This window comes from Macrobrachium nipponense, chromosome 11, assembly GCF_015104395.2.
Source record: "Macrobrachium nipponense isolate FS-2020 chromosome 11, ASM1510439v2, whole genome shotgun sequence".
NCBI classification, from domain to species: domain Eukaryota; kingdom Metazoa; phylum Arthropoda; class Malacostraca; order Decapoda; family Palaemonidae; genus Macrobrachium; species Macrobrachium nipponense.
The window spans coordinates 107216760-107229259 of NC_061087.1; positions in this window are offsets into that span (position 1 = coordinate 107216760).

The window sequence follows — 12500 nt, forward strand, 5'->3', positions numbered from 1 at the left end:
CTACTCTCAGGTCGTTGCTCCTGCACTGTTCTCCACATTCCATAGGTCACTGAGAACACATGGACAATATATTATCAATCAAAAACCCTCGGCCTTACATATATATATATATATATATATATATATATATATATATATATATATATATATATATATATATATACACTGGATTTAAAATGATAAATTGCCCATGCATCAAGCCGCCACAACAGCATATACGTTGTAGTCACCTTGAAGATTGGATTAAAATAAAATAAAATATATAAGGGAGGGAGGGTGGGAAATGAATATATGGAGACAAAAAATAGAATGAGAAGAAGAGAGATAATGACGTAGAAGGTTAAAGATAAGGAAACTGAATTGAATAGAAGTATAAACCCGCAAGAAGGTTAACTCGCCCAATTGCAAAAGAATAAAAGTGAATGAAAAGGCAAGACACGAATATGGTGAATGTAAAGAACGGGAGAGGACAATAATATAGATTGGAAGAAGAAATAAAGATGAATAGGGGTAATTACAAAACGAAATAAAAACAAATGGAAAGCGTTCTTCCTGGAAATTGGAAGAAGAAAGCAATCTGGCGAGAACAGATTTTAAACGGAGCATAACGGAGAAAGTTTAAGCGCGGAAATAATTGAACGGCCGAGCAAAGCAGAGGTAAGAGGAATAGTGATAAATAATGGAGAAACAGAAAAAGGGACGAGAAGAGTTGAGAACGGCGCGGATTCTGAGAACCGTGAGACACAGAGCAAATATTTAAACGTGATGAGAAGGGGAAGACATGGAGAAAAAGATAAAGAAGGGAATGAAATGAAAAAAGTTAGAGACGTAGAATAAAAGAGACGCATGAAAAGGCGGAAAAATGAAAGAAGAGAAGAAGAGGAATAAGAGAGAAGGAATATGAAGAACACAGATGGGAACAAATATAGTATAATGAGACAGACAGTAGACAGTTGGGGACAAAAATAGAATGAAACCGACACTAGACAGACGGGAACAAATTTGGAGTGAAAAAAATATACAATGAAACAGACAGAAGGGAGACGGGAACAAATATAGGATGAAACAGACAAAAGACAGAAAAAATATAGAATGAAACAGACAGTAGACTGGGTGGAACAAATTTAGAATGTAACAGACAATAGACAGATGAAAAAAATATAGAATGAAACAGAGAGAAGGGAGATGGGAACAAATATAGAATGAAACAGACAATAGACAGATGGGAATAAATACAGCATGAAACAGACAGTAGACAGGCGGGAACAAATTTAGAGTGAAACAGGCAATAGGCACATGAAAATAATATACAATAAAGCAGACAGAAAGGAAATGGGAACAAATACAGAATAAAACAGACAATAGACAGATGGGAATAAATATAGAATGAAACAGACAGTAGACAGACGGGAACAAATTTAGAGTGAAACAGGCAATAGGCACATGAAAACAATATACAATAAAGCAGACAGAAAGGAAATGGGAACAAATACAGAATAAAACAGACAATAGACGGATGGGAATAAATATAGAATGAAACAGACAGTAGACAGACGGGAACAGATTTAGAATGAGACAGACAATAGACAGATGTAAATAATATAGAATGAAACAGACAGAAGGCAGATGGTAATAAATATAGAATGAAACAGTCAATAGACAGATGGGAACAAATAAAGAATGAAACAGACAATAGACAGGTGGGAATAAATATAGAATGAAACAGACAGTAGACAGACGGGAACAGATTTAGAATGAGACAGACAATAGACAGATGTAAATAATATGGAATGCAACAGACAGAAGGCAGATGGGAATAAATATAGAATGAAACAGTCAATAGACAGATGAGAACAAATATAGAATGAAACAGTCAATAGACACATGGGAACAAATATAGAATGAAGCAGGCAGAAGGGAGACGGGAAGAAATATAGAATGAAATACACATAAGACAGATGGGAACAAATATAGAATGAGACATATATCTTAGGCAAAGTCTTTTTTACACGCACCAAGATATTCGAGGGTGCATTCGTCTCGAGAATTTGCGTGCAAGCTGCTATTGCGGGTGTGCGAGAATTCTGTTGGGTGGCTTGAACAATATCTTGATTTATGAGACAAGTAATTGGTTCCTCTTTGTACGTTATTGTTTGATTGACTGTCTCTTTTTTGTCCAAAACGAATTTTCATGTGTTAGAAGATTTATAGAATTTTCCTTTGATAAACACGCCATGTTTGGCAGGAGCTAAGATAATGTTTTGTATGCCCATAGATGGGTATCCTACAATTACAACTGGATACATATCAATGTTTTGTACGACTATAAAGGTATTGGTATGCGTGCGCTTACCCACCCTGTATTGAATCTGAATTACGCCTACGACACTTAACTCGTTATTGCCGATTCCTGAAAGTCGTACTCCGGACTTCTCAATAGGAAAGTTCAAAAACAACAAACGGTGACTCCGTAGGTCCATGATATTACGTGGACTACTGGAATCAAAAAGACAATGTAAATGGCTGATATTCTAAATTTACGGCATGTAAAGTAGGACGTAATTCATCATTATTGATTATTGCGTGTATTCTATGGAAATCTACGGGAACCTGCTCTGATTTTTTTGATACGGTCGTGTGATTCATAGGAAAATTCTGGGTTTCACATAAGTCTTCTAGGTGATTAAATTTATTTTTTAATTCAAAAGGTGTTGATATGAATGACCCAACATCACTCTCCCCCCCGCTGGAGTCACTTATGTGGTATTTGCTTTGCTTTGAACACTCGGAAAATTTGACTGACTCTGACTGTTTTGGCTAGACGGCCCAGGAACTCAGTTCCCTGAAGCCCGATTTGCTTGTTTCTGATTCCGAGCAGAGTTACTGTGTGCTTGTTTCTTTTTGTGATAATGTGGATACTTCTTTTGTGTGCTTTTAGCATTACCTTGCTGCTGATTGCGTGAAAAACGTCGAGCGTAAAAATGACTTGAGCCATTATGAACAATAATGCATACGGCAATCTGAAACCATATGACCAGCTCTTTTACAATTAACACAAGTTATCCCTGCTGCGTTATTATTAACTACATTTACTTGCTGTGGTTTACTTTCATTCTTTGCAAAAACTTGAATAAGTGAGGGATGTATGTCTGCACAAAACACCGTACCAAAGCATCTGGTAACATAGCTGTTATGAATGTTAAGTATGTTAGCCTAATAAAATTCTTTACGGTCATGGCATTCCCCGTAACCCAAGGGGTATTATTTAAGGCATCTAGATATTCATTCAACCGGTCTGCAATTAGTGCCGCCCTGTCTACCATGGTAAGTTGAGTCATAGAGACCAATTTAAGGATATTCCTCGAGGCTAGAACTACGTCCAAGGCTTCTTCACTGCCATATATGGATCGCAATTTAATTATAAATTCATCCCAAGTATTAGTTTCTTGAAAAGAAAAGTCTCTCAGATAGGAACCTGCGTCCCCTTTTGCAAAATCAATGAAGCTTTTAGCTTCCTGTAACTGTAGGGACAGTGCAGTGATGCTTTTTGCTTTTAAATGAGCATCCGCTGAGGAAATCCATGACTCAACGCCTTGGGGCAAAAATCCACTAACACGCCCTTGAAAAAGAACAATTGCCGACCTGGCACTAACTAATGTTACCATCTGGTTACTGGTTGCAGAGGTACTCGGTACAAGGGTGGCCATCTTTACTTTGTTTTTTCTTATCACTATGATTCCTAGCAACCCTATCGTAAAATCTGTATGAATACACACGTCCACTGCGTAAATGCATATGCACAATAAAAAAAATGTGTTACAAAATTAATAGTGTCCCCCAAAATTATAAGATTAAGCACAGAATATATGATAAAAATATTTCAGGAGAACTTCTGAAAAAAAAAAAGTTGGCAAAAAACAAAGATAAAAAGGCCCGCAGGAACTCACCCACAGGGACAACGATTACTCGACCTGCGTAATATGAACACTCAAAGTCACACACCGAATGAATAAAAAGTTGTACTTATCTCGATATATAAGAGGAAAAATCTATGTGTTTTGATGACGTCACGGCCTCGTCCTCTCGTCATCTCTTCGCGTGCGACCCAGTTTCTGGGCTTGCGTTGTTATCGTGCGTTGTTTGTTTTTGCAATGACTTGTTTCCCGTTGCGCTAGGTTGATGACAATCCGATGCGGAAGACACGTCATGTTAAAGTTCTCGAAGTTCCACGCTGTCGACGACGTCCAATATACGATGATTAAGCCGCTGATATATAAATTGTAGGCTTGATATATTTCATTAACGAAGCTCATTGTTGAAGGTCGTCTCGGTACGATCAGGCTAAGACCCGTGGTGCCGTCAGCAGCATTGGCTGAGACACGAAGTTGCTTGTAGATTCTCTTGTCTCGGCATTGTTGTCTTTCGATATGTGATATGTTTCCAAGATTTGTAAGTCTTCGGTAGATATGCCGTCATTGTTGAGTTTCCGAGTTGCCACCATATTCTAAGGGGTTTTGCCTCGCATTTGTGATACTAACAAGGCTCCCTGTTGGTACTTTTGATCTGTAATGATGTACCGCAGATGTCGGTTGGTAAACATCACACCTTCGTCAAGTCTCATTGACTGTGATGATATCTTCTAAGTCCCCATCAATAGCTACTTCTGGTATGAAGGTTGAAGACGTTAAAACCTATAGCTAAAATATAAGTTATATTTAACAAAGCTACATCACAAGATTAGCTGCAAGAAGGCTTTGATAGGTTTTCAAGCGGAGAGGTGTAGAGGAAGTATGATATACAATTATGTTTACAAAATCATAGTAGAGCGAAACATTGCTCAATTCCATACCCACAGATGAAAATACGAATCTAGATCAAATGACGTAGACACAATCTGTTGGTGGGAACGTCAACATGTTTTCCCAGAGGGGCATCGTTGGTGTTAGCTTTTTCAACATTAAAATGATGACCAAGGTGTCTACAAACCAAGACCCTTATACAAAGCGACGTCAAAGCATCGTCAAGGCAACGTCAGCACTTCGTTAACACTTGGGTCATGGGTTTTAGTTAACAGATTAGTTCATTATGTATAGAATGTCAAAATACATTCTTTATTATATGTAAACCTTACATAACCACACAAACATACGGACCCAATAAAGAAATTACAAAAGATTTTTCAAAGGTTGCTGACATAAAAAAAAAAGGAGAGAAGAAAATACGAGAACGGCTTAATCTTACAGAACCCATTGTCGTCTGTACTTCCCTAAATGGAAAAAGTTGCCAAGAATACTTTGCAATTAACCTCAAAAAGAGTAAATATAAAAATAAATAAATAAAAAAAAAAACAGGAAACCACAAACCTTAGAAACAGTAAATATAAAAATAAATAAATTAAAAAAAAAAACAGGAAACCACAAACAGGAAACTAACTCTTTCTGAAAATGCTACTTCAAAAGAATGAAAATTTACTTCTTTTCCTTTTATTTTTATGGGAACTTTTACAATTATTAGCCGTGAGGTTTATCTTTTATATGAAAATATCAGAGAATGATGCTGCGTAGGTAAATATTGCTGATACCATATATATATATATATATATATATATATATATATATATATATATATATATATATATATATATATATATATATATATATATATATATATATATATATATATATATGTATAAACAGTAATACCCTACTATACTTCCAGTCATAATTGCCAGACTACTTTACACGTATAAATAAGATTTCATATACTCACGAATCGATCTACCACAACCTTTAACTGAACGTGTACGTAATTAACCACGGTGGTGTGTGAGTGAGTGAGTGTGTCTGTATGTTGTGCGTGTGTGTGTGTGTGTGTGTGTGTGTGTGAACCCTCACATGTACGCCTACGTGTGTGGAGGCAGGCGGCAGAATTCGCTCTGGGATTAGCACAGTCTATTGTTTACCTTTCATTTTTGGGTAATTAACTTTCGGTGCGCCAAACTGAAACACCATTTCTCGCCAATTTTTTTTTTTTTTTTTTTTTTTTATTTTTTTTTTTTTTTTTTCCTCAATTTGGGGGTTTTCTTTTTTATCCTTCTCATTCACGCGGTGCTTCGTTCATTTATGCGTTTAGCATTAGTTCAAAATTATCATTTTTTTATAGTTATTTTTTAGTTGGTGTTGCATTGTGATCTTGACCCCAATTTTGTTCTTTTTATTTTTCTAGTGAAATCATTATTATTATTATTATTTTTTTTTTTTTTTTTTTTTTTTTTTTTTTTTTTGTTGTTTTTTATTTTTTTTTTTTTTTTTTTTTTTTTTTTTTTTTTTTTTGCTCTATCACAGTCCTCCAATTCGACTGGGTGGTATTTATAGTGTGGGGTTCCGGGTTCCATCCTGCCTCCTTAGGAGTCCATCACTTTTCTTACTATGTGTGCCGTTTCTAGGATCACACTCTTCTGCATGAGTCCTGGAGCTACTTCAGCCTCTAGTTTTTCTAGATTCCTTTTCAGGGATCTTGGGATCGTGCCTAGTGCTCCTATGATTATGGGTACGATTTCCACTGGCATATCCCATATCCTTCTTATTTTTATTTTCAGATCTTGATACTTATCCATCCCTCTCTTTCTCTTCAACTCTGGTGTCCCATGGTATTGCGACATCAATGAGTGATACTTTCTTCTTGATTTTGTCAATCAACGTTACGTCTGGTCTATTTGCACGTATCACCCTATCCGTTCTGATACCATAGTCCCAGAGGATCTTTGCCTGATAGTTTTCTATCACTCCTTCAGGTTGGTGCTCGTACCACTTATTACTGCAAGGTAGCTGATGTTTCTTGCACAGGCTCCAGTGGAGGGCTTTTGCCACAGAATCATGCCTCTTTGTACTGGTTCTGTGCCGGGCATTCACTTGCTATGTGGTTTATGGTCTCATTTTTCGTATTGCACTTCCAACATATGGGAGAGATGTTATTTCCGTCTATCGTTCTTTGAACATATCTGGTTCTTAGGGCCTGATCTTGTGCCGCTGTTATCATTCCTTCAGTTTCCTTCTTTAGCTCTCCCCTCTGTAGCCATTGCCAATTGTCATCGCTGGCTAGTTCTTTAGTCTGTCTCATGTATTGTCCGTGCATTGGTTTGTTGTGCAGGTCCTCTGTTCTGTCTGTCTTTCTCCTGTCTCTGTATATTTCTGGGTCTTCGTCTACTTTTATTAGTCCTTCTTCCCATGCACTCTTTAGCCACTCGTCTTCACTGTTTTTCAGATATTGCCCCAGTGCTCTGTTTGCGATGTTGACGCAGTCCTCTATACTTAGTAGTCCCCTCCCTCCTTCCTTTCGTGTTATGTATAGTCTGTCCGTATTTGCTCTTGGGTGTAGTGCTTTGTGTATTGTCATATGTTTCCTGGTTTTCTGATCTATGCCGCGGAGTTCTGCCTTCGTCCATTCCACTATTCCTGCGCTGTATCTGATTACTGGCACTGCCCATGTGTTTATGGCTTTTATCATATTTCCGGCGTTGAGTTTTGACTTGAGTATCACCTTGAGTCTCTGCATATATTCTTTTCTGATCGTGTCCTTCATCTCTTGGTGTTTTATATCTCCTCCTTCCATTATTCCCAGGTATTTGTATCCTGTCTCATCTATGTGTTTGATGTTGCTCCCATCTGGTAGCTTTATCCCTTCAGTTCTCGATACTTTGCCTTTTGTATGTTGACTAAGGCGCATTTTTCTATTCCAAACTCCATCCTGATGTCCCCAGATACAATCCTTACAGTCTTGATTAGGGTATCTATTTCCTTGATGCTCTTACCATACAGCTTGAGGTCGTCCATGAACATCAGATGGTTGATTCTGTTGCCTCTTTTCTTGAGTTGGTACCCGGCATCCATCTTCTGTAGTACTTTTGTCATGGGAATCATGGCTACTACGAAGAGTAGTGGGGACAGTGAGTCACCCTGGAAGATCCCTCTCCTGATATTAACCTCTGCTAGTCTTATTCCAGAGCTTGTAAGTATTGTATTCCAGTTGCGCATTGTATTTTTGAGGAAGCTGATGGTGTTTTCCCCTGCCCCATATATTTTCAGGCATTCTATTAGCCATGTGTGTGGTATCATGTCGAAGGCTTTCTTATAGTCTATCCATGCCATGCTTAGGTTGGTTTTCCTTCTTCTACTGTTCTTCATTACCATTTTGTCTATCAGGAGCTGGTCTTTTGTGCCCCTACACTTCCTTCTGCAGCCTTTCTGTTGGTGAGGGATGGTGTTTGTTTCCTCTAGGTAGTTGTATAGCCTTTCACTGATGATACCTGTTATTATTATTATTATTTTTTTTTTTTTGCTCTATCACAGTCCTCCAATTCGACTGGGTGGTATTTATAGTGTGGGGTTCCGGGTTCCATCCTGCCTCCTTAGGAGTCCATCACTTTTCTTACTATGTGTGCCGTTTCTAGGATCACACTCTTCTGCATGAGGCCCGGAGCTACTTCAGCCTCTAGTTTTTCCAGATTCCTTTTCAGGGATCTTGGGATCGTGCCTAGTGCTCCTATGATTATGGGTACGATTTCCACTGGCATATCCCATATCCTTCTTATTTCTATTTTCAGATCTTGATACTTATCCATTTTTTCCCTCTCTTTCTCTTCAACTCTGGTGTCCCATGGTATTGCGACATCAATGAGTGATACTTTCTTCTTGACTTTGTCAATCAACGTCACGTCTGGTCTGTTTGCACGTATCACCCTATCCGTTCTGATACCATAGTCCCAGAGGATCTTTGCCTGATCGTTTTCTATCACTCCTTCAGGTTGGTGCTCGTACCACTTATTATTGCAAGGTAGCTGGTGTTTCTTGCACAGGCTCCAGTGGAGGGCTTTTGCCACTGAGTCATGCCTCTTTTTGTACTGGTTCTGTGCAAGTGCCGGGCATTCACTTGCTATGTGGTTTATGGTTTCATTTTTCGTATTGCACTTCCTACATATGGGAGAGATGTTATTTCCGTCTATCATACTTTGAACATATCTGGTTCTTAGGGCCTGATCTTGTGCCGCTGTTATCATTCCTTCAGTTTCCTTCTTTAGCTCTCCCCTCTGTAGCCATTGCCAATTGTCATCGCTGGCTAGTTCTTTAGTCTGTCTCATGTATTGTCCGTGCATTGGTTTGTTGTGCCAGTCCTCTGTTCTTTCTGTCTTTCTCCTGTCTCTGTATATTTCTGGGTCTTCGTCTACTTTTATTAGTCCTTCTTCCCATGCACTCTTTAGCCACTCGTCTTCACTGGTTTTCAGATATTGCCCCAGTGCTCTGTTTTCGATGTTGACGCAGTCCTCTATACTTAGTAGTCCTCTCCCTCCTTCCTTTCTTGTTATGTATAGTCTGTCCGTATTTGCTCTTGGGTGTAGTGCTTTGTGTATTGTCATATGTTTCCTGGTTTTCTGATCTATGCTGCGGAGTTCTGCCTTCGTCCATTCCACTATTCCTGCGCTGTATCTGATTACTGGCACGGCCCATGTGTTTATGGCTTTTATCATATTTCCGGCGTTGAGTTTTGACTTGAGTATCGCCTTGAGTCTCTGCATATATTCTTTCCTGATCGTGTCCTTCATCTCTTGGTGTTTTATATCTCCTCCTTCCATTATTCCCAGGTATTTGTATCCTGTCTCATCTATGTGTTTGATGTTGCTCCCATCTGGTAGCTTTATCCCTTCAGTTCTCGTTACTTTGCCTTTTTGTATGTTGACTAAGGCGCATTTTTCTATTCCAAACTCCATCCTGATGTCCCCAGATACAATCCTTACAGTCTGGATTAGGGTATCTATTTCCTTGATGCTCTTACCATACAGCTTGATGTCGTCCATGAACATCAGATGGTTGATTTTGTTGCCTCTTTTCTTGAGTTGGTACCCGGCATCCATCTTCTGTAGTACTTTTGTCAATGGGAATCATGGCTACTACGAAGAGTAGTGGGGACAGTGAGTCACCCTGGAAGATCCCTCTCCTGATATTAACCTCTGCTAGTCTTATTCCAGAGCTTGTAAGTATTGTATTCCAGTTGCGCATTGTATTTTTGAGGAAGCCGATGGTATTTTCCTCTGCCCCATATATTTTCAGGCATTCTATTAGCCATGTGTGTGGTATCCTGTCGAAGGCTTTCTTATAGTCTATCCATGCCATGCTTAGGTTGGTTTTCGTTCTCCTACTGTTCTTCATTACCATTTTGTCTATCAGGAGCTGGTCTTTTGTGCCCCTACACTTCCTTCTGCAGCCTTTCTGTTGGTGGGGGATGGTGTTTGTCTCCTCTAGGTAGTTGTATAGCCTTTCACTGATGATACCTGTTAGTAACTTCCACATTATTGGTAGGCAGGTGATAGGCCTGTAGTTACTGGCTATATTTCCCTTACTCTTGTCTTTTTGTACTAAGGATGTTCTTCCTGTGGTCATCCATTTGGGTGCTTGGTGATTTGAGATACAATGTTGGAGTTGTTCTGCTATTCGTGGGTGTAGGGCCTTGAAGTTTTTGAGCCACTATCCATGGACTTCATCGGGACCTGGGGCTTTCCAGTTTGGCATTTTCTTTAGTTGGTGTCTGACTGTGTCTGTCGTGATGTCTGTGAATCTTTGTTTATTTTTCTCCCTGTTTCTTCTTCCTTGACTTCCTGGAACCATGTTGCATGTTTGTTGTGTGATACCGGATTGCTCCATATGTTTTCCCAGAGTTATTATTATTATTATTATTATTATTATTATTATTATTATTATTATTATTATTATTATTTATTATTATTATTATTATTATATTATTATTGACGAATCAAATCCACAGTTGTGTAAATGTACATATTTTTTTAATTTAAAACTACAAGGATAGCTTTCGGGAATCTGCTCGGTTCCCCTTTGATAAGGGGAACCGAACAGATTCCGGAAAGGTATTCTTGCAGTTTTAAATTTAAATATATGTACATTTACATAACTGTGGATTTGTTTCTCCAATTGAAGGATCGTGCTACTATGAGGATTTTTTTCATTATTATTATTATCATAACATGATGTGTTTAATACTAATATGACCGAGATAAGGAAGACCTCTGCTATCAACATGGTTACTGTGAAAATAAAACAAAATAGCTTCATGGAGTCAGACACTAAAATTCATCACTGTAGGAACAATGGTTCTCAACAGGGCGGTGGGGGGGATGGGGGGGGGGGGGGGGGGGGTTGTGACCACAGATTGGCCGCCTCACGCAAAACGCAATTTGCATCGGTCTGCAGTAATGAGAGTTCACGCTGAGCTTTTTCTCCGCTAGTTTGTGTGTTTGTGTTAGTGTTTGTTTGCATATTATTTGGAATGCACGTTTTATTTTTAGGAAGGCGATTTTGGAGAGGGGTAGGGGGATGGCATTCTGGCATATGGTGAAAGGGTGCAAGGGACAAAAAAAAATGGTTGAGAACTACTGCGAGAACCAATTAGTGTCTGTTCATCTTCATGTCAATATGTCAAAACAGCAATATCTATCTCTCTAAGATGCATCAAGCCTGTCTGTGCCAATTCCAGGCTAAAAAATATGACAGCAAATGTACCAAGCTTTTCTTGAAGAGAGTGAGAAAGAAAGTTCCTTCATCATCATGTCAGTAAAGTAGTAAAGTAGTATCTTTCCCCCAAGATTCCTCAAGCCTGTCTGTGCCAATTTCAGGAAAAATATACCCATCTTAAAAATATGACAGGAAATGCACCAAGTTCCACTAAAAGACGGAGAAAAGGAGAGCATTAGAATGTCAGTACCGGGAAAGGACAGACGGAAATAGGCGTCCTCGGGTCAGTTACGTTTCAAAAATAGCTGATGGCTGATGCCTCAGGTATCATGTTCCTATTCCTCAAGTGGATCATAAGGACCCGTGATGACCATCCGCTGGTCAGACGAGATCAGGTGATCGCGTGGCACTTGAATGCCCAAGAATAACATTTGTCCGTGAAGAGTTTGGGTTGAATTTAAAGATAAAACTTGTTTCTGGCTAGAATTCTAAGACTAGAATTGTTTTAAATGTGATTGTTTATGATTCTGTGAAAATAACTGTTGTTTAAGGTGAGTCAGTTTAGAAAAAGCTTTTGCTTATAGTAGGTCAGTTGAAAAATGGCATTTGTTTAATGGGTCAGTTCAAAATAGCTCTTGTTTAAGATGGGTCAGTTTTGAAAAATAACTCTTGTTTAATGGGTCAGTTGGAAAATAGCTCTTGTTTAAGATGGGTCAGTTGAAAAATAACTTGTTTAAGATGGGTCAGTTGAAAAATAACTCTTGTTTAAGATGGGTCAGTTGGAAAATAGCTCTTGCTTAAGATGGGTCAGTTTGATTTTACGTCTTGTATGAGTTGAAAATAACTCTTGTATTGGAAAATGGGTCATTCTGAAAAAATAACTTTTGTTCAAGGTGGATCAGTCTAGAATTTAATAACAGAGTTTAAAATGTGTTTGATTTTACATCTTTTGAAAAAGGATTTTTTGAAGAATTGTCT